Source organism: Lichenostomus cassidix, chromosome 3 (genome assembly GCF_008360975.1).
Source record: "Lichenostomus cassidix isolate B80296 chromosome 3, HeHo_3.0, whole genome shotgun sequence".
NCBI lineage: Eukaryota > Metazoa > Chordata > Aves > Passeriformes > Meliphagidae > Lichenostomus > Lichenostomus cassidix.
This window is the reverse complement of record NC_139483.1, coordinates 17229319-17256950: the sequence shown is the minus strand read 5'-3', so window position 1 is coordinate 17256950 and position 27632 is coordinate 17229319. Positions and strand designations below refer to the sequence as shown.

At 38.4% G+C, this 27632-nt stretch overlaps 1 protein-coding gene across 3 annotated transcripts in view; it reads left to right on the top strand.

The window, feature by feature from the left end:
• DISP1 (dispatched RND transporter family member 1) overlaps nucleotides 1-27632 on the top strand; it is an 86540-nt gene that overhangs the window by 11847 nt on the left and 47061 nt on the right. The window contains exon 1 of one of the 3 annotated variants that reach the window (XM_085054727.1): nucleotides 17219-17411. The exons of the other annotated variants lie outside the window; for them this stretch is intronic. The gene's annotated coding sequence lies outside the window, so the exon portion shown is untranslated. Of the gene's footprint in view, nucleotides 1-17218; nucleotides 17412-27632 lie in introns of those variants that run through there. 3 annotated transcript variants of the gene reach the window in all.

The window sequence follows — 27632 nt, the reverse complement described above, 5'->3', positions numbered from 1 at the left end:
TGTTTGTTTACAGAGGAATGAGGTAGAGTAGGTTTATGGTAGCTATTTTCAAGTGTTGCTTTTCTCATTGGAGTTAACTGGCCAGTGAATGTAAATTCTGCTGTTTGCTTTGAGAATGGATTACGTTCACTCTGAAATGAGTTAATGCAGAGATGTTCATGTGTATATCCTTACTTTGCGCTTGCTTGTCAGTTGTTCAGGGTGCTTTATTCCTTCTGCCATGAAATGACCCTGCTGATTTTGTGTGTCCGGCATAGTGTGTTGGAGTCCTGTCAGTCAGCATTGAAATAGGGAGGCAATGCACACACCCAGAGCCAAGGAACTGCTGCTGCTGAATGTGCTGCATCTCATGCACCTGCAGGAAGCAAAGAGGTCCTAGACTTGTGATTGGGAAGATTGGGTGAATTTTTTCTAAGAACTGGCATAACAAGGAAATTAAGCCATAAGACTCCTGCATGTGTAGATGAAATGCCTGTGAGAGAGCATTTTGTTGTATTACTTAATACAACACTTGAAGTGTGTTTCTGGTCTGTTCTCTGCCTTCCAAGTCATCTGCTTTGCTCCTTCCTAGCTGCTTATATGCTTTTCTCCCCTTCCAAAATAAAGACCACAAAGATAAATGTGCTTATGTAACCTCTCAAATCTCAATTCAGAAATACAGACTGCTGACTTTGGAGCCCATGCAAGCAACCTGCACAGCACCAGAGTCTGCTGTCAATAACCATTAGAAAAAGTACACCATTAAACCAGAAATCAAACATTAACTTGTTCCTTTCCCAGGTCACTCTGCAAGAGGAATGGGCAGGCACGTTTGAAAGCTGAGGAAAACAAACCCTGTCTTTGTCATAGTGAAGGTACTACGTGCTGCTCATGTCTCACTGTAAACTGTGCAGTCCTTAAGGACAAGACAAACAACTGCTGCAGGACACTTGGTTAATTTTTGGGTCAAATAAGCCAGAAGAGTGGAAAAAAAGTCAAGAGGCAACACAGTAGAAAAGAATGAAAAGGTGAATGTCCTGTTGTGGAAAGTGAAAGATAAGAGAAACACCTGTTAAAGTAGCAGCTGTTAGAAATGGATGACCACTCTCAGTGGAGTAAAAGAATTAGCAGCAATTTTCTTGGTAAAATTGATCCTTGTGTACATTCTGTGATGGACTTAATTGTGAAACTCCGCAGCCACAATGACTCTATGCCTTTCCACTTCATAATCAAAGGTGGTTTCTTCAGTGAGGGAGAAGCCTGGGCATGATCAGTCTGTAGCAGTCAGTTCCCATATGAGCTCTACTGTCAACCTTTTAAAGTTACCTCACATGTAAAGTTTATTGAAAGTATTTTGAGAAAAGTGTGGTAGTCTTACACCTTGTGTGTTCCAAACCCCTGAAATATCTCTACAAAGAAGTGTCTTGTGTGTTTTAAGAAGTGTAAATGAAATACCCTCAGTGTGCTAATTTTAGTGTAGTAGGTCTGAGTTTCCAGATGAAGGTGACAAGATGTTCTCTGGGTTTAGTACCCATAGCAATAGCCAGAGGTGCCTTTGTGAAGTGATAGGTACAGAGATAGCTGTGGTTTAAACTATTTGTGTTTAATAGAAGAGCTCTTTCATTGCTGTTATAGCTGTAGTGCAAAATATCTTGAGTGATTTGTGCAAGCTAAATACCACCCCCGTTAAACATCTGCATTTTCCCTTCAGAATGAGAAATGTGGCGTCTGTACTTCCTGCACCTCTTTGGAGATGCAGTTTAATTGGGTCCTTCCTTGTGGCCAAACATCAGTCAGGAGTGTGTGCCAGGGAGGGAACCCTTGCAGAGCAGTGAGACAAGCTGTAGTCTGGCTTTCTTTGGGAATAAAGCAGGCATGGATTTTAAGATGTGTCCAGGACTAAATTAAGTTGTGCGAATCTTTACTGGAATCACCGAGAAACTAATTTCTGGCTTCAGGTTGTGAGGCCTGATGTGGTATTGGCTCCACATGCTGCTCTAATATAGCCCATATCCCCCAAAAGTACAAACTCAGCAGGATGTTATAGCATGGGGATGCTTGGGGATGAATGCCTTTTGCAGTCCATACTTATTTCATTTTATTAGATGTTGTCTTAACAATACCAATCTGTGTCTTCTGCTGATAATCACCAGTGACCAAGTGCTCTTGGGTTGGAATGCTTTTATAGCAGTTCAAGCCTAATTTCCAAGTAGATTTCTAGGCAAAAAGCCACCATGTTTTTGTTTAGTGTGTTGGGTTTTTTTTCAATCATCCCATATGTTTATTTCCCATACCTGGAAATTGTGCTGTACACAGAAAGGCCACTTGGCCTTAGTGACAGGGAAGCAAACCCAAAGTGCTGTGTACATCTGTTCAATTACCTCATTTTCCATCAATCCTCTTGGCCTGACCCAACAGCCATCTTCCAGAGCTGACACTACCAGCCATCAAGATCCTAAATATTCACAGAGTAACCTGTATTAAATACTTTCTGGTTAATCCTTAGTACGCAGTGAGAAAATGTCCCAGATTCAGAATGTCAGGATGGAAAAAAAAGATACTCAGAATTTTGTTCTCTTATCCCAAAAGGGGTGACTGCTCCTATGAGTGTGTCAGTGTGAAGGACCTGAAACTTGTTCTCTGAGCCACAAAAATCAATCTTAATATTCTGAATTTATGAGACTTAATTCTTCAGTATTACGGTTGCTCTGTAATCTGCTTCTGGTGTAGTTATTTTCCTTTGAGAGAGGCATAAATGTGTATTACTGTTTAAAAGAGGCAAATTTGAAAAGTTTGTCCCAAACCATAGGTTAGGTTTAAAACTTAAAATTCCCTTTGTATGCAGATGGGATGTGGGAGTCTCCTGAGAGTTCGTGATTTGCACTTCTATGCTGCTTTGTGCAAACAGTACTTGATAGCAGGAACTTACCCCCAACTGTGTTCTTGCAGAAGTTTGTTATTCTTGATCTCGGGGGGTATTGCTTGTTTGATCCACATGCTCCTTATTAATCTTCTGTGCTGAATGCCTGAGAGAAATTGTGATAGGCAGGTATGCTCAGTTTAATAAATAAAGGCATTGTATCTACTTGAAACTTCACAAGAGGACCTCTTTGCTGGCTGGAGCTGTGGCTGTTCTGTAAGGCTGCCAGAGTTTGAGAAAATTCATACTGAGAAATGATATTTTTGAAGTTTCTGGAAGGGTGTGGTTGAATTCATACTTATCCACGTAAGAGAAATAACTGTATAAACAGTATGTCTTTCTCAAAGTAGTAAAGAGCAGGTATGTGGATTGACAATATAAAGAAATAAGAAATTCTTCTCAGCTATTTTTTCCATTCTCATTTAAATAGCTGGACTATTTGATCTTCTTACCTGTTGCTTTTAGTGAGAATTTGGCTGAAACTTCAAGAAGGGATTTTTTGCATGTGGTGCTCTTGATGTGATGTCCATCATCTATAAAGTCGTGACGAGGTCAGAGACTTAAGACCTTGGAAGTCTTTTATGTTGCATTGGGTTTTTTTGTGAAACATGAGTGTATTAATTTTGAGTATGCCTTTTTTCCTGTATTATTCTTTTCTCCTCCTTTTAGGATTAACAGAAAAGCAGTTATTAGCTTCTTAGTACCAGAATTCTGTATTCTAATTTCTGGAAAAGAACCTCTTATAGAGAAATCAATTGAATTACTGTTAGCATGTGATTTTTTGTGAAACTCTGAATTAAGCATACAAAAATTTACTCTTTTCAATGTCTTGCTGTGCTAGAAAGAAGGATTTTTACAGAGGGAGAGTTCTACATACTTTTGAAAGCATGGCAAGAATGCCAGTGTTCATAAGTAAACTGCTCTTCCAAATCAAGTAGCAATGCACTTTAAGTGGATGTTCTAAAGTCTACTTACTGGCTGATAGTTATCTATAGCTTTTACTTCCTTGCTATGTATAAGTTTTCACACATTCTAGGGAATAAAAAATTGATGATATGATATTCATTCATTTAAAATGTTTTTCTGGGTTGGCATCTGTGCATGTGGTGTGACCTCTTGAGCAGGCTGTTTGCTCTGTTTTCTGTGTTTCTGGCTAAATAGGATGGATGTGCATGTTAGGGATGTGTACTGGGAAGTCTGTGCTAGGGATTTCTTAGGTCTGTAAAACTGTAGAAGTGCACAGGCAGCCTGCTCACCCTCCTGTCCTAGAAATAGTTGTTGCGCACAGGCGCCAGCATTCCTGCAGACAGAAACCCTTAACTTCTGAGTTATAATGGTGGTGAAGGAAGTCTGTGAAGTGCAAATACACATTATTGGAGTATTGTATGTGTTATAATGACTCATATTTAGCAAAAGAACGTGGCTTTCTTCAGTCCTGCATGGCTGCTGTTAAACTTTTATTTGTTTTCCCTGATATTTTAGACTTTTTAGCAGCTGTCATTAATCGTGCGGTCGAACAGTTTGAGAGCTAGTTGGAAACAGGTGGTGCATTCTCCAAATATCTTGAGATACAAATGATGGTCACCAGTGTTTGTTTCTGAAAATGTAGATATTTGTGTCAGCTTGTGTTGATTTTGTTTTAGCAGACCTTCTGTGTTCTTTGCTATGGAGAAGTATGTACAAAGTGTTCAAAAATTAATTTAGGGATAAAATGTTGCTGAAACATCAATTTGTTTTGAATTGCTAAGGCTGTACAAAACCAGCATAGAATTTGCTGGCTTAATTGTAGAGGGTATGGATTAAAGCAGCAGCAGAATGTCATGACTCTCAGCTGAAAGACAGCTTTGTATGGAGCATTTCATTTAACATGCTGAAATTCCCACCCAGAATATTCCCATGTCCACTGAATGTGCTGTGTGTATAACTGAGAGATACACTTGCATAACACAGTGATATCTTTCACTTTGGGAAAGCTCAAACTTCAGGCAGGATCTGGTATTTTGTACCTTATTTGGATAGCAAAAACATGGTTTGCAATAGCCTATCCTGTAGCACAGCATTAGTTTTGGATCTTAAATCTTTTTGCAAATTGAACCTTGTAAAGTTGCAGCTCAAAGTGCATAGTTTTGAGCGTGCTGTAATTGAAGACTTCAGAGAAGAAGAAAATTGAGGTGATTAATTGGGCCTCCTTAATTGAATGTGTGCCTGAAAGACTCTTATTAAATCTTTTAAAAATATTATCCGTATCTTTGTACAGTGTTGTTTTGCTAATCTGTTCAGTCAAGTAAATGAGGGTTGATTCAGAGCTTTCTTTTAAGCAAAGTCTCTAGACCATTAAGCTGGCTAAAATAAATGTAGACATTTGGTTTTCATTAGCGTTGTAACTGAAACAAAAACATTTTAATGACTGATCCCAGAGTGTTTTGAAGTTTGTGCAACTTTGCTAGGAAGGTATTTAAACTGTAGTATCAGTTGCAAGTTGGCCATAAGCCAGGGTTTCAAAGCTGTTTCAAAGCAAGATGTTGGGTTTCCAGAGTGTTATGAAACAGAAAAACTTTGAGAGGGGAGAGGTAGTGGAAGGTAGTTACAATAAAATTTGCACTGGTGAAATGAAATTATCTGCTAAAGGAGACAGTGACAATGCTCATGCTGCGCTACAGTTTGCTGCTTTGTTAAAGAGATGTTTCAGTTATTTGAAAGGAAACATAATTTGGAGCTGTAATACTTAAGAGTAACAAAGAATTAACTATGCAAGAAATCAGTGTGCTTTTTTAGGTGGGTTTTGGTATCTTAAACTTGCACAGAATGAGATCCTGCTTCTAAGGAAAAGAACTTAATATATTGCTTACAAGATCTAATTAAAAAATACTTTTGGGGAAAATACTTAGGTTGGTCTTGATAGATGATGGCAGTGAAATCTCATGAAAATTAGCGTGTGGACTTGGTCTTGGACAAGTAAAGTATTTATAGCTTTACATTTGTGGGAGAAGCTGGATATTGTTGCTGTAAGATGAAGTTTGCTTATTCTGTATCACGCTGTAGTCACAATCATGTCTCGTGGCAAACCTGCAGAAATTGTTGAAATATTCTGGGTGATGAGGGGTCAGTCGGGGAGGCAAGGACTGGATATCAAGAGCTTCATCGTGTCCAGACTGCATTCTTGTGGTTGCTGCTTGGCTTGGGTACCAAAAGGGCTGTTTACCAGGATAATCTTAGGTTTTGGTGTCTCTGTTTTGTGTCCTTACGGCTGGTTTGGGTCTAAGTGGCAATTAGAAAATGACCAGATGACTTCATTTAGGCTATTAGCAACTGGTAGTTATTTGGGCTAGGGAAATCCAGCACTTCCAGCAAAAAAACCCAGAACTTCTCACATGGAATTGCAAAACTGTCCATCTGAACGTGTTTGAATTTTGATGGGTTTGTTTGTATAGTTATAACCTTAGTGAAGTGATTTATCTGTAGTTGACAAAAACCAAGTGTTCTTACGAAAATCGCTCTGTCATAAACAAAAAGCAGTGATCTGAGAGTTTCATCCAGTTTTGCAGTTGGTATGTTTATATTCGATTTTATATATTCATTTTTTAGGAGCAGCGTTCTCATGTAGAGATTTTGCATATCATGAAGGTTTTATTTGAATGCCTGAATTAAAGGTTTTTACAAATGTTAAATAATGAAAAGTTGCTGCCCTTCTGGGATGGGTCTGAAAGGCAATTTGCCTTTCCCTTCCTCCCATATTCTGTCTCGGGCATATTTGGTTTTGGTTTCACTGTTGGAATGTTCTAGCTGAATTGTTCTGTCTCCTGAAGCTTGTGGAGAACATGGTGTACTTACACCTTCATGTTCTGCAAGTGGAAATAATGGAACAGATGCAGATGAATGTTTACTTTGGTACTTTTAGCCACAGGTTAGAAATATATTCACATTGAAGTTGGTTTTGCTAGGCCATGCAATAGTCATCTGACCACAAGATCATAATGGAGATAAAAATTTTTGCTGAAGATACCTTGCCTCAGCTGAAGATTTTTGGTAGTACCAGTTTTGTGTTGTTCCACACCTAAGAAACAATTTGTCATAATTCGGTGTAAGAAAGATAATTTCATTTTGTGATCATAAAATGCTAGAAGCTAATATACAATTACACTGCTTTGAAACCACTTCAGTCAGTTTTCCTTTTTTTTATATCTTCCCCCATTCTAATGTTCATTAGAGGTTTTTTTAAAATGCTACTTTCAAGTCTAATTTTAGAACTTAATTTCTTGAGAATGTTTAGTTGAGATTTATTACTATTTGGTAGCACCAAAATCTTGATAGTGAAAGGAAACAGTAACTTGGTGCTAGTGCTAACATGAAGAGAAACATCCGATCTAGCCTTAGGCATTAAAAACCTTATTAGAAGAGGGGAAAGCTGTTCAGTACCCTTTTACTGTACCATTTATTCACTGCTTTCTTTTAATATTGTGGTAGTTTGAGAAGAGATGAGATAGAGATGGCAGAGGACTGAATAGCTGTGAGCAGGCTGAAAGAAGCCATGTCCTTGCTTGGGCAAGGCCTGTCAGAGTCCTGGGCATGTGTAAGAGTAGCAATGCTTCTGCAAGTATTGAGGAGCAGAATAAGCAGGAAGAAAGAGAGGGCACCATTATTTAGCTGGAGAAAAGGCAAGTTTAGGAAGAACATGGAATCTCACCGTAAGGAATCCTGCTATCTCAGTGTGAAGTTATTTGTTATGGTTTGAGCCAGAGACATGAAAAGCTTAACATCTTAAACAGCAGATATTCACATCTCTTCCCGTAGTCTTACTGTTGGCATTAATAGTATGAGCAGCTAAAAGTTCCTGACAGCCATAAAAATTTGCAGTGTACTAAACTTCGCTGTATTCCATGGTTAGCATCATGTGGCAGGGAATTCTAAAGGCTGATTGATTTCAAAGACATTAAGGTGCCAAATTTAGATTTTTATTGAATGTTCCCTTGTCAGAAGCAGACAACTTGCTTTGCTTCTGTTGTATTTCTCTCCACTGTTAGGCTGCAACTGGGAGCAATATTCTTTCTAATGAGACTCCTGAGCATGGAGCTGCACTAAGAGCAGCAACATCTGTCTGTAATAAGGCTTTGCTCTTTCTCCTGCTTTGTTATTTCCATATGCAAAATGCCTGGTGGCTTCATGCAGCTGAATCCTGCTCAAAGCATGTGAGGTGTGGGGAGGAAAAGGAAGGTGCTGTGTGCAAACCCATGAGATGCAGGCAGCTGAGTGGGAAACAATGTAAATTGGGAATATAAATTGCATGGTCAGGAATCTGTGAGGCTCCTTAAGTCTTTGAGACTATGGGGACAGAGTTACCCTGTTCTGATTAACTTCTCTGTGTGGTTATTCTCCATATAACTTTTACTACAATGCACTGCTTTTCTTTGCAAGAGAAATAACTTCTGTAAATTCAGTGTCTCTTGGTATGGATGGGCTTATTTTTTCCCCCTTGCCTTCTGGGAAAGTGTTATAGTCAGAATGGCAAGAGTGTTGGCTTACCAGGGAGAGTTAGGATGGAGGGTAGATGGAAATTCTGAGATTGGGAATTGGTTTCTTGATGGTGATAGAGAAGAAGAAAAGCAGAGACTTAGGGAAAGATGCTGCAGTAGTGACAAGAATTTCACTTTGAGGCAAGGGCCTGAGGAGTCAATCAACAACAACAATGAAGAGGTCTTGGGTGGCAGTTGCATTAAAGTTAAATTTTACAAGTACAGTAATTGACTCTTAAATAAGAGCTGATGAATTGAGCCATTATTATCTCTAAAGAACTGGCAGTAGCAAAGTTGAATGTATAAGATTTAAAAGGCAATTAAGTAATTGAGGATTCTTTCTACTGAATCTTTTTGTTATTTTCATTGTTCTGCTTGTAATTATTGTTATATCTGATTTGACTCTGCTAAAAAACAGGTAGAACAATTAAATGATTTAAAATACAGTGCAAACATAAGTGCACCCTGCTGCAGAAGTTCAAACTTACTAATGGATGTGCTTGGGTGGGATGAAAGTTGGGCACAGGCTGTGGAGGGTGAGGTCCTGCAGCAGGGGAGGGTGTGCCATTAAAATGACATCAGTGCTTAACTTAAACATTGATCCTGTCACTGGAAGCAAAACAATTTCTGTGTGATTCATGGAATTGTTGATTTGTTGGGGTTTTTTTCTTCTGTTTGCTTCATTGCTTGGTTAAGTAATAAAGTCTGGAGGTGACTGTAGGAACATTCACTTGTAGTTTGGAATTAACCCTTTTCCATTTGATGAAAGGAAAAGTACAGCTGTCTGGGTGGAGATACTGGCAGTTTCTCTGTAGAAATGGAAAATTTATGGAGTTTTTAGATGACAGAATGGGGAGTGAAACTTGCAAATAAAACTTGCAGGTGTGTGCTTTCCTGTCCCCATGTTCACATTACCCACTCAACATCTCTGAAGGGCCAGTGGTGAGAAATATTTACCTTCTACATTTCCAAACAGAACTGCACCTATATAATAATACCTGAATATTGGAGATACTGTGTGTTCTTTGTGTAAGCCTTGGCAGTTTTAATGATTTAATTGCAAAGTAGTTCCACAGTGGAAAACAGCATCCAGCATTAACTACTTCTACAAATTTATTTGCTTTGTAGAAATGCAAAAATTGCAGTTCTTTGTTTATAAGAGGTATAGTTCGTTTGGAGATCAGACAATTTGGCTACATGGTGCAGAACTGATGATGTAGAGATGGGGCCCCTGCCATATGTGGAACCTACCTTAAAAATGTCATAGGCTGCAAATGTGAAACATTTTTCAAACATTCAAAAAAAAAGTCATAGTTACAAACTTATGGCTCAAGTAGCTTCTAGGGAAAACATTCCCTATAGAGTTGTTCATTTTGTGGTAGTCAAACTTTTCTTTGAAGAATCAGATATTTTGTTGGTTTTGAGGCTTGAGACATTCTTGTCTTGTGGATTGATTCAGCACAGTCATTCTAATATTTCAATCACATAAATAACTGTAAATATCTGCAGTTGCATAGGCTGCAATGTGTAGTATTATAGCTGCTTCCTACAAGAGAAATTATTTCATGAGCTGCAGAAAGCAGGAATACCTTTTCCAGTCTATAAATACATATGCTTCAGTACCATTGCTAATGGTTTCTCCTAACTTGATAAATATTGGAGAGAACTGTGTTATTTCTGTATTGATTTACAGGTAATTTCTCCTGCTAAAGGTGCATGCCTGTCCACAAACATGTAAATGAAACTAACCTGTATCTAAAATCCTCAATAAAAGGAATTTGTGGCTCATTTTCCTCCAGCAAGGAGATTCTTAGTTTTCTTATTGAATGTTCACTTCCAGTGGCCCACTACTGCCATTGATGACATTAAAGATTCCAGAAGAAAAGTTTTAACATGATTAGCCTGAGATTAAATTAAGCAGAGATTAAATTAGAATTTCTTAAGCATTCTTGGTTCATGGAAAGTAGAGCAGCAGACTGTGAAATAGCAACTGGTCTGCCTTGAAGTTTTAAGCTGGGAGTGGGAGTGCTGGAATGCCAAATTTCTGCCTCCTCCCTGACTTTTACTTTTTGAGAATTTGCACTGCACTTTTTCAAAGAAAGGTCATGAGTAGGAGCATAGTCCTCTGCTATTCCTGAGTGCTCAGTGTCTTCTACGAGAGAAGAGTGAGTGGGGTGATAAACTGCTTTCCCTCTTTCCATTACCTCATCCTTCCACCTCCTTGTTTTTTTCAGTATAAGCCAGTGTTGCAGACACTACTTTTTTCATCCCCTTACAGTGACCTGATGGGCAAATTGCATGTTCTAGTGGTTTGGTGCAAGAAGCCTAATTCTTGGTTGTGCTGTGCTGTAAAATAAAAGTGTGCACTTTCTGTCTGTCTGCTTAGCTTAGCAATTACAGGAGGAAGTGGTATTTGTGTTTGTCTTTTAATTTCTCAAAGCTGGATGAGTATGTGTTCCTAGCTCATTTCAGGAGATGAGGGGAAAATGACAAACCACCTCATTACTTGCATTTACTTTCTATCCCATTCAGCTCTGCTGCAGTCCATTACAGCATGTCCTGCCTGGGGAATGGAGCAGAGTTTCTCGAATGCATTTTAGCTCTGAGTTGTTTAGTGGCAACAGCTGCTTCCATCTGTGTCCATGAGCAGGAAGAGATGTTCAGCTGAGCAGGCAGCTCAGCTTGCCTTTTTATTGTGGTGTGCATGATGCTCACATATGGTCTCAGTTTGCAAGGCTGCAGAATATGGCAGATTTTTTTTCTAAAGCTCATTGAGCAAAATATGACTGTAAAGGAGCATGTATGTTTGTATTTTAAAAATAAACAAACAGCTCCAAAAAACAGCCCTGAATCTCATTATGGTAATTTGAAGGCATGACCTGTTTAGTCATCTATCAAATAACTTTCTGTTGTAAAAGGCAGGTTCATTATTTTTTCTTCGTGTATTCCATCCTAAAAGTGAAATACTTTCAGTGAAAAAAGTGAAATTCTGTCTAGATCTCTAGAGAGGGAGCCAGGAATTTTGGCCTGTATTCCCAGTTCTGACAGTGCACCTTTGCAACTGGCTGATGTTATGGCAGGCAAAGTTTTAGTTCACTGAGTCTGTTCACCTCAGTCTGCAAAATATATTGTTGGTGCAAATATATCTGTTTGGGCATTGGGATATATATTAATTGCAGTTTTAATTTTTAAAAAACCACCAAACCAGCGGACGGAAAAGTAGTTCTATTTTAGGATAAAGACAAGTGAATTTTCACTTTTCCTTCTAAAAAATCTGGATATTGTGTAACACATGTAAGTCTTTTTTTGCTAAAATAGTGGCTAGGTGCACAACTTGTGTTAGCTATTGTTTTGCAACATGAACTAACTTGGAGGCCAGCAGCCAATTCTTTTCTCAGATACTGTGATTAAACACTTGTTTCACTTGTGCTTGCAGCCAGAGGGGAAGGAATGGCCTAAGTCCCTCTTCTGCACCAGACAATTAGTATAATAGCAACTTAGCTTTTGTGAAGAGGAGCTTTGACTTTGAAATCTTCTGAAGGAGTCAGTGAGCAGAGAGGAAGAGTTTATTAGAAACAATAAATGTTCCAGGCAATCTCAGCAATGTATAATACAGTGACACACAATGTGTTTTCCCTTGATTGTCACAAAAGCTTGGAGTTTGAAAGCAGAAAATGGGCAGGCAGAAGAAAGAAGCTGAGATGTTGGCATACATCATGTGTCAGCAAAGGTAATACTGTGTGTGATGTGGAGGGACATTGGGCACACACTTGTGAGTTCCAACAGGACAAGTTGACCTGTGATGCTGTCTAAGATCAGCAAGAGGGAAGACAAACTAGATCTGCAGTACCCTGCAGTCTGCACAGAAGGGTTAGGAAGTATACCAGAACTAACGTTTAAAACCACTCTAATTATATTAAGGTATTTGGAGCCAGCAGCTAAGTTCTGGTGCTTCCAAAGAAACTTCTGATATGGGCATAAATAATGTTAGCTGAAAAAAATGAAAAGCAGATCTGCTCAGATATTCTCTGTCTGTTCCTATGTTTCTTGTATAGATTTTTTTAAAAATCCATGTTTTATTCAGATGGTGTTGGAAGTACTGGCTCCCCTTCTGCAATACTGTGTGTTTCAGTGATCAGTATAGACATGTCCCACTTTGAAGTGGTCTATACCTAATTACCTTGTTGAAATTCCAAGCAGAGCTCCACTTAAAAATTTGCACTGAGATTCTCTCATGAGGCTGATTGGTTCAGGCTGTTTATTTTCAATCCAGGTACAACTGCTTTTTAACTCTCTTCTAAACTCTAAAACAAATTGGATTTCTTAGAAAAACTATGTAGAAAGTGTGAAGTGGCATGGTATTCTAGTAATGAGAAAATTTGTTCTGATCCTTTTCACAAGTATCCTTTGCAGAGATATGATTTTCCTAAATGAGCACAAATACTTTGTACTGGTTTATTTTCCACCTCAAATAAAGAATAGACACATGAGATCATATTCTTGATGTAAATCAGGTGTTAAAAGTATTAGAAATCTGCTGTCAGTTGCACATAAATATTTACCTTTGGATTATTTGAGTTTCAGAGATTTGATTACATTTTGAGTATTGAGTAAGGTACTTTATATTAATGTAGTAGGCAAGATCAGTGAGATGCTTACAATTCTTTGGAATACTAAATCATGTAGCTTACCACACCCAGCACAAACTGCATCATAGAAGCCTTGACTGGAATATCCTTGGGAGTCTTCTGCCCTGGTGGTAATCCCTGAGAGATGCTGAAATAATGTCAGGCCATTTTTGAAGGCAAGTCTGTTCCCTTACCATCACTCCTGAGGTTTCTACTGAGTAAAGCTTTTTTTCTGTGGAGATACTATTTTTTTTTCTATTTTATTAAAAAAAAAAATCATCTTGGTAGTTTACTGCAGTGGTAACTGGCAACTCTGTGCTTAGAAATGCTTGACTCCTTGAGGCTGTTGTTTCTGAAATAAATTAATCCATTCAATTTGCATGAGCAGTCAAAAAGTGGATACTGCCTGAAGCTGGGTATGAACTAGCATGTTAGAGATCTTCCTCTCCTACTGCTGATATCTAAGCTATGTAGTTATTTTCTGAACCATTTCACATACATATATTTAGTGGTTTGGTATCTTTATAAATTCTCTTGTTTTCAGGCTAAACCGTTGAAAGTTTTCTTTGGTTTTGATACTCAGCTTTATAAATTTTTAAAGAGCCACTTGTAGATAATTTTGTTTTGTTGGTAATGTCTAAACTTCAATATGAAGTGTTGATGTTGTCTTCTTTCACTGTGTTGTTTCAGATTTGAAAGTTTTTGCTTGAAGATACTGTAGATGAAACAATAAATTCATACTAGCTGTTTTTTGGAGAGAATGGGATTGTGATGATAATTTCTGTTAATGTAGTTGTGCAAAAATTACATTTTGGTCTAAAAGTCCCAAGTTAAACACAGTTCTGACAAGAAGTCATCCAGAAAATGTAGAAATTAGATTTTAATTGTATCAGACAAACCAAAAGAAGGGGTTACTGGTGAAGCAGCATGGAAGGGGGAAAAAAATCAGTGTTAACCTTTTGGATAGAGTGATCTGCAGGGCAAATTTTAGGGAATTTTACAGATGTTGGTCTAGTAGTCATTGGACTCCATGTGTAATGCCAGAATGAAGTTATGCCTGTTGGCAAAACCATGGTTGGCTCAAAAAAAAATCTACAAATAAAAGTGTAAGAAAGCTAATGGATGTCTCTAGCTACCATCCACAAGGCTTTTGGGAAAAGAAAATGTTCATTTCTACCTTACATTTTTGTGATGCCAGTCCCAGTAGTTCCAAGACAGACACCTGTTTTTCAGAGCGTAAAACTTTATTTTTTCAATACTGATAGGTGAGGAAATTGGTGTGACTGTTATTTTCAGCTAGTGGAAATTATCCTCACATCTTATCACTTTAGGTGACTTCTCCGAGACAGTGGTTTTCTTTGATAACCTCCATGATTTACAACCATTCACTTGTCTGCTGCATCCCTATTGCCATGGATGTCACCATCCAGTGTACATCTGTCCCATCTGTTGGGTGCTCCAGCTGGCACTGTGCTGCTTGAACTTACCAAGCATCATGCAGATAGAAGAATGGCTGTACTGAGCTACCTTCAACTTCTGGCAACTGCTGAAGGCCCAAGACAGGCAAGCTGCTGTTGCCCACCTGTTGAGATGGCAAATTTGGTTCATGTTCTGCTGATAGAATATGGTACAAATAAAAGAGTGGGGCCAAGAGCTGCTGTTGGGATTTGGCTGAAATCAGTGGGTCCAAGGCAGGACATGCAGCTCTCTGAGCTGGTGGTTTAGCAGGGGAGGCAGCAGACATCCTGTGTTCCATGTTTTTTGGAGCAAAATGTGTAAGTAACTGGTAGCTCGATGTATTAAAACTATACATACCTGTGTTTCTCTATTCTGAGAGTTTATTCATAGCTTTGTTTCTCTTGTTTGCTCTTCCTTCCTCCCTGCTCCCTGACATGGGTTGTATGAGGAGAAGGGAGAATCTGCCTTGACAAAGGAATTTCTAAATCTCATCTTAAGCTTATTCTGTCAAGAGTGGGCAAAAGTTCCTGTCAGTACAAACAAGATGCTGAATTTGGATGCAGAACATTGCATGTGACAACAATCTTTGCAGCATGTGAATGCAAACAGTGAATCAACAGTGCCCAGATAGCTGACAAAGTGGTGTCAGGGGATTTCTTAAAACTGCATGTCATGCAATAGGGTTTATGACTTAAAATATCTCAGACAGTGCACTAAGATTGTTTGTAATGTACAAAAACCATGCCCAGGTTTGCATGTTCAAGTGATCAATAAGTTCTCAATGTTAACCCTTCTCAGGACAGTGGACTTCCAAGTGCAGCAGTTGAGACATGCCACCTCACTCCATATTCTAATTTAACTTTCTGTTCTGGAAACTAAGAACAGTGTCTGTGGATGTATGTTTGTGCTTCCTCTGTCTTGTAATGTGTTGGATTTCTGCTGCTTATAACTTTTCAAGTAAAACTGATGTGACTGGCTAAAGACCCTTAATTTTTTTGCCTGCTTGGAATCTGTTTTGGGTTGTCTGGGATGTAGGAGGGGAAGTCAGCTATTGCAAAACATTTTTTTAAGCTGTGGCAGTCAATGCTTGATAATCTTAAGTCTCCAGTGAGTGTACTGAATGAACCAGCAAAATCCTTCCACAAATACTGGTTTCTCTCAAATTGATAAAAAAGTTAACTCAGCTTCTTACCTATGGCAGGCTGTATAGGTAGAGAAGTAAGTTTTGGGGGTTTTATTATTCCCTTGGGTTCCAACCTGATGATGACATACTTTCAGTCTCTGCCCTTTTGTAAATTACTCTGTAAATTACAGACTGATTCACTCTCTTCAAGTCCTTTCATTTTCTTCTCAAAACGTTTGTCCAAAAAGCCAAAAGAAAGGATTTTCAGATGTGTAGCACTTCCAGATGCACACTTCCAGCAATGCTAGGTGTTTGACCAAGCCCTGCACATTAAGGGCAAGCGGAAATCTTGCTTTGCCATGAGTATTGTCATTTTTATTTGTCTCATCTCTACCTGATTCCACTTCTTCTTGTGTCATTGAAAGGCTGTCCTGTAGTGGCCATACCAGTTTGGGTTGTTCTCCTGCTGACCTCCCATCACACATTCACAGTGAATGTCTGAGGTTCTGGCTGGCGAGCTGTATTTTTGATATCCACCTTGGTGTCTCTTTGGTGGGGAACTTCATTGAACCAGGTGCTCAGAATATGAGGTACTTGTCCACAAATAGTGGCTTGGGCTAAAATCTTCAAAGCACCTAAACATGGTATAGGGAAGACTTCACTACACCATGTAATGCCTTTAGCTGAAATCTTACAGTTCTTTCCTTGACAAGAATCTGTTGGAATCATATCCACCATTTAGTTCTACTGATATTTAGGATTTTCTGTGTGTCAAAACAGCAGTGCTCAATGCAACTATGAACTCTCATTGTTCAGATTGTTTCTACCTGCCTGAGACTTATTACAGAGCCACAGAATTGATAGGGTTGGGAGGGATGTCTGGAGATGATCTTACAACCCCCCTGTGAAGACAGGGTCACCTGGAGCAGGTGACACAGGAATGTGTCCTGGTGGGGTTTGGGGTTTGAATGTCTCTAGAGAGGGAGACTCCATGACCTCCCTGAGCAGCATGTTCCAGTGCTATTGCTTTAAAAAGTATTTTACTCCCTATGGCACTTTAAAGCAATGATCTGTTTGATTGTGCACTGAATAATCAAGAGAACTTGCTTGTATTGTCATAATTAATACCAGTGTATAAGTTTTGATATTTATTTTTTTCACTGGGAAATACACTTTAAAAAGCTATTTCAGAATCACGTAGTGGAAAACTGCTGAAGACCTACCTGTTTAGAGGTTTTTTTGTAACTTTGCTATTGGAAACACAAAACACGTAGGTAGCCAAATTGCATTCCAGCACGACCTGCTAGCAGGCAAGAGGATTTCTGCTTCAGTGCTGCAGTTCATTAAAGAGTTGTAAGCAGAAATGCTGGAAAAGTTTGCTGTGGGCATGTGACGGGAGATTTCTGATAACCTCAAGGCTGCTTTCCAAATGATCTTATTAATTCTGTGAGTAATCCGGGGAAAACCAGTAGGGTTTCTTTGACTTTTGCCCTCCAAGGTTGCAGTTTTTACAGCTCAGAGCAGCTATTAGTAACAATAGCTCTTGAAGTGTAATTTAAAAAGCCCCAGGAAGCGTGTTTCTGTTTTTCTTTCTGGTGCAGTTACAACTGACAACTCCTCTTCCTTTAGCCCCTAATTCAGTGTGCTGCTGTTCCTGGAAACCTGTTTGGAATGTTCTAATGAAGTTTTTCACTTGCCTGAAGTACATCAAATGTAACACATGAGCTTAGTTTCCAGCAGAGACTTCCTTCTGCGTGCAGTCAGCTGCTTCTCAAGAGTCATACTCGTGGCTGGTAAGGAAGGATGGGGTTACTTTGTGCAGGCTCTGGGAAGTTCGTGATTTTAATTCTGCTGTATTGGGAAGGTGCTGTTACAGTTATCAGCTCACTTGTGTTCAAGGTAACTAATCCAGAACCAGAAATTGACATCTTTTCTAGTGAGGAACATCAATGAAAATTTAGATTGTAGGACATATGGACACAGAATGCCATGATTGGCAATGGTGTTTGGAAGAAAGGCCAATAAGTGTTTGCATCTCTTCTTGTGAACATGTTCTCTTTTCTACATAGCTTGAAGTTGGATTTTTTTTTTCAGTTTCCCTTTCAGAATTGTTTTCGTTGTCATTAAAGTCTTGTATTGAAGAGTAACAAATTATTCTTCTCCTTATGCAGCAGGTTCAGGATGTTATCATCCCACCTAAAACTGGGCTACTTCTTTCCAGGTACCTTTTCTCCTCCTGTTCCTTTTTGCCTTTGCTCTCCAGAGTAACATCATCCATTCTGCATTGGAGAGGGCAAGATTCCTGAGAATTGCAGACACTAACTGTTTGGAAAGGCTTGTATCTGTGGCCTGTTGTTTGGAGGTTACTTATTATATATACAGAGCTGTTAACTCTCTCTAAACAATACTCTTTTTAAGGCTGTTTCTTACTATGCAAATTCACCTTGGCTGCTCTTGAAAACTTGTTTCCAGCTGAAGGTAGGAATCTTACCTTGCTACTCAGAGTTAGCAATGTATTTCTTTGCTGCATATCCACGTAAGTTTGATGCTATAGCAGTTTTCCAGTTCAGCTAGCTTCCTTATCTCTCTGCTTGTGATTCGGATTTGGGGAAAGTGTACCCTTTAAATGAGATAAATGGCAAAGGTAGAACAAAGAATATTTAAAATTTTGGTCCAGTCCTTGGGAGTATTTAACCTTTGGTTACGGCAGTTAGGAGATTATGAAAAGTTTAGCTTTTTTTTCAGCTTTAAGTTTTCTTGTAATTACTACTTTTGAAGCCAGCAGCTGTGTTAGTTGATGCACCAAACCCTAACTGTTCAGCTATGAGTTTTAAATGGTAGAGGTAAAGAATTGTTGTTTTATTTTTTTCTTACAACTTCTAAAGCAACTGTTATACCTGTTAAAAACAAAAGAAAAATAAATGCCTACAATTTGTCAATATCCACTGTGATTTTCTAAAGTTCTATTTTCAAGGGTTTAAAGCTCTAGCACTGGTTTTCAATATTTTCTAAAGATAGGGCCTTCTGTGATAAATAGCTATTTTTTGTTTAGTGGTCTTTTGACAGTTTAAAGTTGCTGTCTGACTTGATCTGAAATTGGTGAAATGTGACTGTATTGTAACTTACCAGTTATGTTAAGTAGGTTAAGTAAGAATCATTTAGAAAGGATTTTCTTAGATATTTTCTTGAAGTCAGTCTGTAAAAACAAAGTCTTTAATGAAGCCTTTGAATATTACCGTTTTCTTGCTTCTCATCAACTAAATTTCAGATTTTGTTTTCCAGCTCTTTCTCTCAGGGGTTAAATAGCTTGGAAATAATCTTACCCTAAGTTGGAGAGCTCAAGGAATGCCTCATGAATGAGCATTATGGTGACTGGCACTTGAGTGTTGTGTGAGGTGCAAGTGCAGTGCAGGTCACTGCAATGAATAAAAGGTGAAACTGGTTAATGGAGTCTGTAGAGCCTTTGTGCCCACAGCAGCTCCTTGGTTATATATTCAAGCTGTCCTGCTCATCTAAACTCCTTGCAGTGATAAGTGCTGTTTATGCAGACAGGTATTCTACACAGCGAGACTGCCTAAAGGACAGAGGCTGAGATTTCCCCTTCCCTATCTAGACTGCTGCTTCTAGAAATCATTCTTCCAAGTTTGTGATTCTGCTGATTTAGAAGATTTTGTAATTAGGAAAATGCAGGATGAGAGAAGATAAAATAGAAGCAGGAGATGAGAAAGAAGCAAAGGTCTGTATAAAGTAAGGAGAAATGGTGTAGTACCAGGAGTATAAGGAGAGATTACTGTTGATAGACTGGCAGAACTGTGTGAAATGGGTTTGGTGCTAACAGCCATTCCTTTGAAATATTTTTGTCCTGGTTTTATAAAAATTGTGACTTGATTTTTCTGCCTTTGACTGAAAAGCAGATTGGGACAGCCTCTGTTTTTTCCTTCTTTTTTGATTTACCCTGAGATAAAGGGTAAATAGTTCTGAGTTCAATAATGAGAAACTCCCCACTGTGCAGAAAAACAGTTTTATTTTAAGTTTCTTTATATTCCTCTGTCAATTACTATGCACTTGTACGGATTCTGATGGAATTCTCTAGTATGTAGGAACGATAATCTCATTTAGACTCTTAGCCTCCAAGTTTTCAGCATCCATAAGGGGGCAAAATCCGACTTCATCAGATGGAATTGACATACAAAGAAATGTTTGCTTTGATAACAAAAGAGGCTCAGTGCTCACAAAGATTTTCTTCAAGGATTTTCTTCAGTTAGAGTGCATAATTTGACAACTGCAAAATAAAGTATACTATAATATATTGATACCTTTTTTCACAGTTTCAGCTAAAATTATGTAATCAATGGCTTTAGCAAGTTTTAAATAGCCTTCTGTCTATCCTTAGTAACAGATTCCTGTTGAGAAGGAGGATATAACTCGGTGTGTGCTTACAAAAATAGGAAAACTGCTTTTGTCTCAGATGACTCTGTATTATCTTACATGTATACGTCTCCTTTAGATTTATTGTAGCATGACTTTTTAGATTATGGGTTTGATTTAATAAATAAACAGTATATGGAACATTTTTCTTGTAGGTCACTTTGCTGACTGTGTGATGCCAGCAAAGACCAAGCTGACTTCCCTCTTTGATACCAGTGGCTAAGTTGCTTCTGTGGTGACTCCAAAAGATTCAGTAGGCATAAAAATGCAGTTTTCTTCTTCATGCTGTTTATGCCTGCATTTTGTTAGTATTGCCTTCAGATTTTTGATTAAGCTTTCACTTAATCCTTATCTATAATGACAGTTTAATTTTTCAGAAGATAAATTGAAATGAAATATATAGAAAAGTAACTTTTAGCTTAGTGCTAAACATTTCCAGGTTTAGCTGCAGTTTAATCACATCTACACTTTATGAAAAATGTAAATCTGCAATTCTCTAAGGAATGTCTCCTAATACCTTTAATGTTTATCATTGTACATAAGGAAGATATACATAATCCCTCTTGTGTTAGAAAGACCCTTCAATTTAAATTTATTAAAGATTACTTTACCCTGTTAGGAGCAAAGTGTACCCTAAATCCAGTTCCTTCCCATGAAAGCGTGAGAATTTCTCCACTGCTTGGGGTCTGTGCAAATCATCTGCACTACAAAAGAGCCCCGGCTTCTTCCATTTTAGGAATCTGGGAAGGGTAAATATTTAGAAGTGCTGGCATTACAATAGCAGAAGTAGAAGGAAATTAAAGTTTGGGATCCAGTGCTGAGACACATTTGGCTTAAACCTTGGGTGAAAAAGTAGAAGGTTTTTGGTAAATTCGTGAAATGTTACAATTTTCGGTTTTGGAGTACAGAATAAGCAGAACTGAACTGTTCTATGTAAAATAAACCACCCAGTTTTGAAAATGCATCTCTTTTTGTTACTGTTCAGGATTTTACCTTTTTTTTTTTTTTTTTTTTTGGTCAAACCAGAGTATGTTGTTGTTCAGTTCCTTTCTGACAGGTTGCAGGAACTAATATTTCACTGAGCAAATACTTGCACTGTTAAGGGAACAAGGCTCTTTATGGAAGACAACTGCTGGTGTGAGAACTTTTTGAATATAAAGCTCAGGGTCTGTAGGTTGAATGAATATATGAAGTAAACTGAAATTAAAACCATGGCATAGAAATTGATTTCCTTATAGGAACTCTGGTGTTTAGGCGCCAAAGTAATTTGCTCTATAAAAGATGATTTTGTAGAATCTCTTAGAGAATTTGCAGCATCTGTTGTTTTCAACAGCTGTTCGATATTGAGCAGAAAGATTCATCTGTCCTCTGAATAGCAAGAAAAATGTATTCTTTATCTTGATAAATTCAGTTGAGCTTGAGTAACTCTTCGGATATTAAAACCAGTTTTCCTGGTGTGCTTCACTTATCTCTGGGAGATTTTTGGCACTATGTTCAAATACCTAAACGTGTCTAAAGACTGAAGTCTGTTTCTGCCAGAATTTGCTGTGTGACTTATGAGCCTATATAAAGACCATTATAGTAACTTAAGCTGATACTTGGCTTGTGTTTGTGCAAGACAACTCCAAATAATCCTTTAACTCAATTTTGAGCAGTGCTATGTTTTTCAGAAAGAGACCGTATAGAGTTGGCTGGATAAAGAGAACTGTACTTTTGGAGAGAGCTTCAGTGTTTCAAAATTAGATTTATATTCTTGATCCAATTTAAAAACTAAAACAAAAAAAATTCTGCATTTCATTGTAGAAGGAAATAAAGTTTAATCTGCACAGGTAGGAGACCCTCCTTGGGGAGCCTTATCTGATGCCTCAGGGTTCTTACCTCTCTCTCAGCTTGCTTTAAGTTGTATGAATCTTCAGAAAAGGCAGGTTTCCAGTTCTGTTGGAAAGTTGTCAAGCTTTACCATCACCATTGTGTTTTAATAGTATTTTTTTCACGTCCCTTCCTATAATTTTGATTTTTACAGTTTCCAGATGGTAGATAATTCAGCGCAGCCCCTGACAGAGTTTGTTGAATTTCAGATCACCTAATGTCTTTAAGGCTAGCGCAAGTTGCTCTGCAAGAGGAGCTAGACCCCTGAAATACAATAGAATAGTATTTGGAGATCATTTAGACCACTCCAAGACTTCAATGCCTCAGTTTCTTTGCAAATTTCTCAGCATTTTGGTTACCTACTTAGATAACTATTTGTTATCTCTAAGTTTCATTTGCAGGATGAGAAACACTTCAGTATTTAAATGCCTGTCCTTTCTTGGCTTAGTCTTACTGAGAGTATTCTGCAAATTCTGAATTGGACCAATTCAAAGAAATTCTTATTTCAATGAGGTTATTTGCTCAACCTAGACACCTAAAGAGTGTGATCATTTTTTTCAATCTAGACACCTAGTGCAAGGAGGAAGTTGAATAATATGGCCTTACTCTCTACCACAAAGACACAGAGACTAGCACAACACAGAGCATGTTTGCCTTCCTGTTTTAGAATCAGCTGTCCTATGCAAAAGATACTGAGTCTTACAACTGATTAATCAAGCACTTTCCCCAGCTTTTTGCATCATTATCTGTTATGCATATGTCTAGTTATTGCATGAGATACATTAGTTATTAAAACAAAACCCCTTACAATATTAAGCTGAAAAAAGAATATACAAACTGAACTGAATTTATAGTAAACTGAATTAAAGGGAACTGAATTTATAGTAAACTGAATTTAGACCAAGAAACCTGCATTCTGTGGTGGGTTAGTCTCTTAATTGCAAATTAGTATCAGTCTACTTCAGATTCAGGGTCTCTGGCAATTAGAATTTTGGTAGTAGTTCTGAGGACCTCATGATGAGGGTCAATGGTATTCTGTGATCTTTATGCAATAGTGTTCAACTGGTGGAAGAAATCATAACAGAGCCCGTTTTAAATCTATTTAAGGCTTGTGAGACTATGAGAACTTTACTAGGTTCCTGTTCAATACTTACAAACATGGCTCAGTTGTGACAGGTGACCTGCATTTTAGTGTAAGATTTACCATGACCATTTCATGGGGTGTTCCATTTCTTCCCTAGTAATTCAGTTATAGCACCATTTTACCTGTCAATTCCTTATGAACCATCAGAATTAAAGGTGTTTATTTTTACACTCTGTGAAAATAGGCATTTCAAAATGGTTTTGGCTAGTATGGAATGGCATTACTTCTGGGAGTTCTTGAAGTAACCTCTGACAAAGTAGATCAAAAGTTGGGAGGGGCAGCAGGGGTGAAGGTTCTCATTGTGTGTGGGAGCAATGGGCAAAGCAAATTAACATCCACTCCCCTTGTGGTCCCAGCAGTGAGGCCAACTGGTGTGCTGGGGAGCAGAGCTGTGCCAATTCCCCAGTGTCCAAGTGCCACTGCAGCAGCACCACACCAGTGTCTCCACATGCCCTGCAAAGCTTGGATATAAAGCCAGGCAACCATATGATAACCCCAAGAAAAGGAAGACTTGGATTTAATGCTGAAATCCAGCTGAAGGATTTCAAGCTGAGGTTTCTCATCAAGCAGTGGACTCTTAACTACTCAGCTGTTTATTGGAGTGGGATCAAGGGCATCCTTTGTACTACTAGGAATGCAAAATTTACAGGACCAGGGTGAGGGAGAGCACCAGTAAGAGAAACAGGACTTTATAATCTGGTGGTGAGGTCACTTCCTTGGAAGAGGAAAACACAGGCTGGACTTTGAGGACTCTGTATGTACTTTACATGAAGCAGTGCACAGTTTATGAACTGTCTTGGAAGATTAAGCAGAACTAAGCGTAGCCTGTAAAGTAGTGGGTTGAACAATTTCTGTCTAAGGTCAATAATTGAGCAAAACTTCAAAATGGCAGTACTAAACATAGAATAAAAATAAGATTTTTGTACATGTGGTTTCTTTTTTTTTCTTCATATTCTTGATATTGCAAAATTGATTCATTTCATAACAGAATTTTACGTGGTGAAAGCTTTTGTTTAATCCTATTTTAAGCCTCTGTTTAATCTTACTTTAAATGTGCTAATCAAGCTATGGTTTGTGTACTTGCCAGAAAAATTATTCTTGATTTGTGTTTTAGTTCAAAGAGAAATGAGCATATTTTAAATCAATAGAAATTCTACATCCACATCTGTGGATATAAAAGGTTGATGTAATAGTGGAGCATGCCAAAACTCTTGTGTTTCTCAGTTTATAACTTCAAAGTGAAAAAATGAAAATGTATTGTACTACAGTACATGACTAAACTAGGGTATTAAAGCAGGATCTTTATTATGTTTACCTCTAATTTAGGTGGTTTTAAAAACTCAATTGTTATTAGTTAAATTTACAGTGGCAGTTTTAGGTTTCTAGGAAGCTCCAATGACCTCTGTAAAGAGGTAATTCAGTGAACCTGTCACTAATAATTTCATTCTGTAGCTAATAGTAATAGGCTTAATCCAGGAATTATGGACTGGGCCCCCCTTCCCTGAGGGAAATATTTCTTTGCACCTTTAGGTATAAGGAGGAGTGAGCATAGTAAATTTAACAGAACCTGGCTGTTCTTTTATTTTTGAAGTCATGAGGCTTTTGTGAAGTACAGTGCAGAATCCAGTAATGCACAGCACAGTTTTCCTTGAATTACCTCCCTCTGAAGATTTCACCCCTGCCATTTTAATGGAATACAGCTCTGTCTGCTATCACTCACACGTTTAACTACAAACTAGCTCCCGATGGCTGGAATCTTTTGGATGTGTTCTGTGCACAAGAAGCCTGACTGTTCTCGGTCATGCTCTGACTGATAATCTGAAGAACATCCATGCTCCTGCTCAGTGTTTACAGTAGCCATGCAAGTAGCTCAGTAATGCAGCACTTGTGAACAAAGTCATAGCAGATAATGATGTCGTTGAACTGTTGACTTGTTTTCCCTGAAAGAAAAAAGTGCAGTCATTCAACAAGAAACCTGGGAAAATGCCTGTCAGTGCCTTTACCAATTGTACCCCACTATGTTTTAGTATTGAATTAGAATGCTAATCACTGACTTGTTTTCCATCTTTTCCTAATGAAAGAATGTCCTGTATGTAGGGGACTGGAATTTCAGTTTGTAAGCATTTTGAACACAGCTCTTTGTTTCTGCTTTCTTATTTTGTGAGAATTCAAAACTAGTTCAGCAATAACTTGTTTTACAGAAAATTTACAGCCAGAGATTGTGCATCATGCTTATCCCTGTGATATGCATTTCTGCCTTTTAGTTACATTCTGTGTACTGCATGCTTTTTCTTAGGCACTTCTTAAAAGTTTCTCTTCAGTCCTGTAAAGCCTATTGCTTTTGCAGTTTGTACTCTAATATACACATTAGATGCACATGTTCTTCTAAGTGAACCTAAATCGCCAGTGCCACTGAAAGAAATGCATCTCCCCCATCTGGTTATCCTTGCCTGCTATAGTCACCATCCTTATGCCAGCAAACAAGCTTGTGCAAGTATGTGGGGAGTTGAATTTAGAAAAAACTTTCTGAGATTAAAACTAATCTCTGAAGAGGAAGTGTGTGGGTGAGTGTGATGAGCAGATGTTCGCGTGATAGGCACTTGCCTCTTAAAATTACTGCCTAGCTCTGAAATTCTGTGTCCTCCAACCCTGGGCCAAGCATTTTGGGTTCCTTTCTCTCCCCTCTTCCCAGCTCTCTTCCCCTTGATACGTGTGAGCAGCTTGCTCTCACCCCTGGTTTATAATGTGCCAATAACCAAAGAGCTCATGGTCGCCTGTTCCCACTGGCCGAGCACAAAGTGTTGGTCCTGCCTGGCAGCTCAGTCAGTTGTACTGGAAGTGTGGAAAGGACACTGGCTGATATTACAGTCTCTTCTAATGCCTAGCAATAACTGTGTGTGCCTTTGAGTACTGTGACCAGGTCCATGTGATACTTTTTTCTCGTTCACTGTGAGGAAAAACATGGATGTGTCAGACAAGTATGAAGAACAAGTCATGCAAAATTCATTGGAATGGTTCCCTCAAGGTTAGATTATTTTTGGCTTTGTTTCTAAAGCAAATTCTTTGGGAAAGATTTTTTTGCTGGTAGATTTATACTAAAGTTGTTTTGGAAAGGGCATAGGGAAAGATTAATATCTTCTGACAAACAGAGCAATCTTACTGAGGCCAGTCTTTTTTTTTAATAGCTGATTGGGCTGTGAGTTCTTGCTGGGAAGGTCAGTATCTTTTGCATGCATTGCTCTTTAAAATGATATCTGCTGGTGACTGTTAAATCTGTAGACTAAACAAGGCTGTTCTGTGAAATAAGATTTAAAATTATAAAAAGAATATTCAGGTTTTAATATCTGAACACTTGCTATAAAGGTTCAATGACTTGGTAATAAAGGAATTTCTCAGCTTCATTAAAATTAGCAGTGCCCATGCCCTGGAACAGGTACATGGCCCAATTAAGGGAGCTGGAAGGGAAGGGAGGGAATTGCAGAGGGACCAAACTTGCCTTGGAGCCATGGAATGGCTGTGCAGCTGCTGCTGCCTGGGGCTGCCAGGAGTCTTCCACAGCTGCTGTTTCCTTGTCTCCGTGTCTGATATGGAGGTGCTTTGCTGGTGTTAACTTTGTGCAGCTGTGGTGCTGCTGGCATATACCCAGGCACTCCTCTTTGCCAGGATATAAAAAAACCCCAAACTCCACAGTTGTAGTCTCTAATGACCAAAAGTGACTTGTGTTCTCTCAATTCCCATACCCTGGTTTCTTGTGTAGGCTGCTATCAGTCTTGCTGCTTCAGTGTCTTGATCCTCAGATCCTGGATATGGGAAGATACTGTACTCCTAAATACATTTCATCAGTTCTTCTTCTTTAGATTCCATAATTCTTGTGCGAAGAGAGTTGATATGATACTAGATAGTTCATGTAACCAGTAAAGAACCAAATTCTGTTTCAATGAATCTCCTAGAAACTGAGCATGTGTAGCCTGTATTGTAATTAGATAAAAATGGAAAAAACCAATATTGTCCAACTGAATTTCAACATACATCAAAGAATGTATAAACTAATCTAGACAAAATCTGTTCTTGAATTCCATCTTTAGGTATGTATCCAACTGTATTTATTGAATGTAAATTTCAAGAGGTACTGTTAGGTTTGAAAAGCACTCAAGTACATCACCTTAGACATTTTAGTCAATACTGGGTCATCTTCAGCATAAAAATCTGGTTTGATAAATGGAGCTCATGCAGAGAAGTGATATATCTGGGTTCATATTACAGCTATAATACAGTGTTTGTGTACCTTGTGCTTTTCTAAAGGATTTCTTGATTTGAGCATTGATCAGGAAGGTACAATTACAATTTTGTACTGACCAGACAAGTTTTGTTCTGCACAGTCAGAACTGTGTGGCTTCAGGGAACCTGCACAGTAGAAAATGTCAGATCAGTTTTTTGAGAAGACACGCCTCACTACCCCTGGGCATAATACAAAAGGAATAGAGATAGCATTGAAAAAAACATAGGGGAATGTTATGTAGGTGCTCCATAGTTTAGACTTCTCTCGAGGTTTTTCCCGTAGGATAGCAGGTGA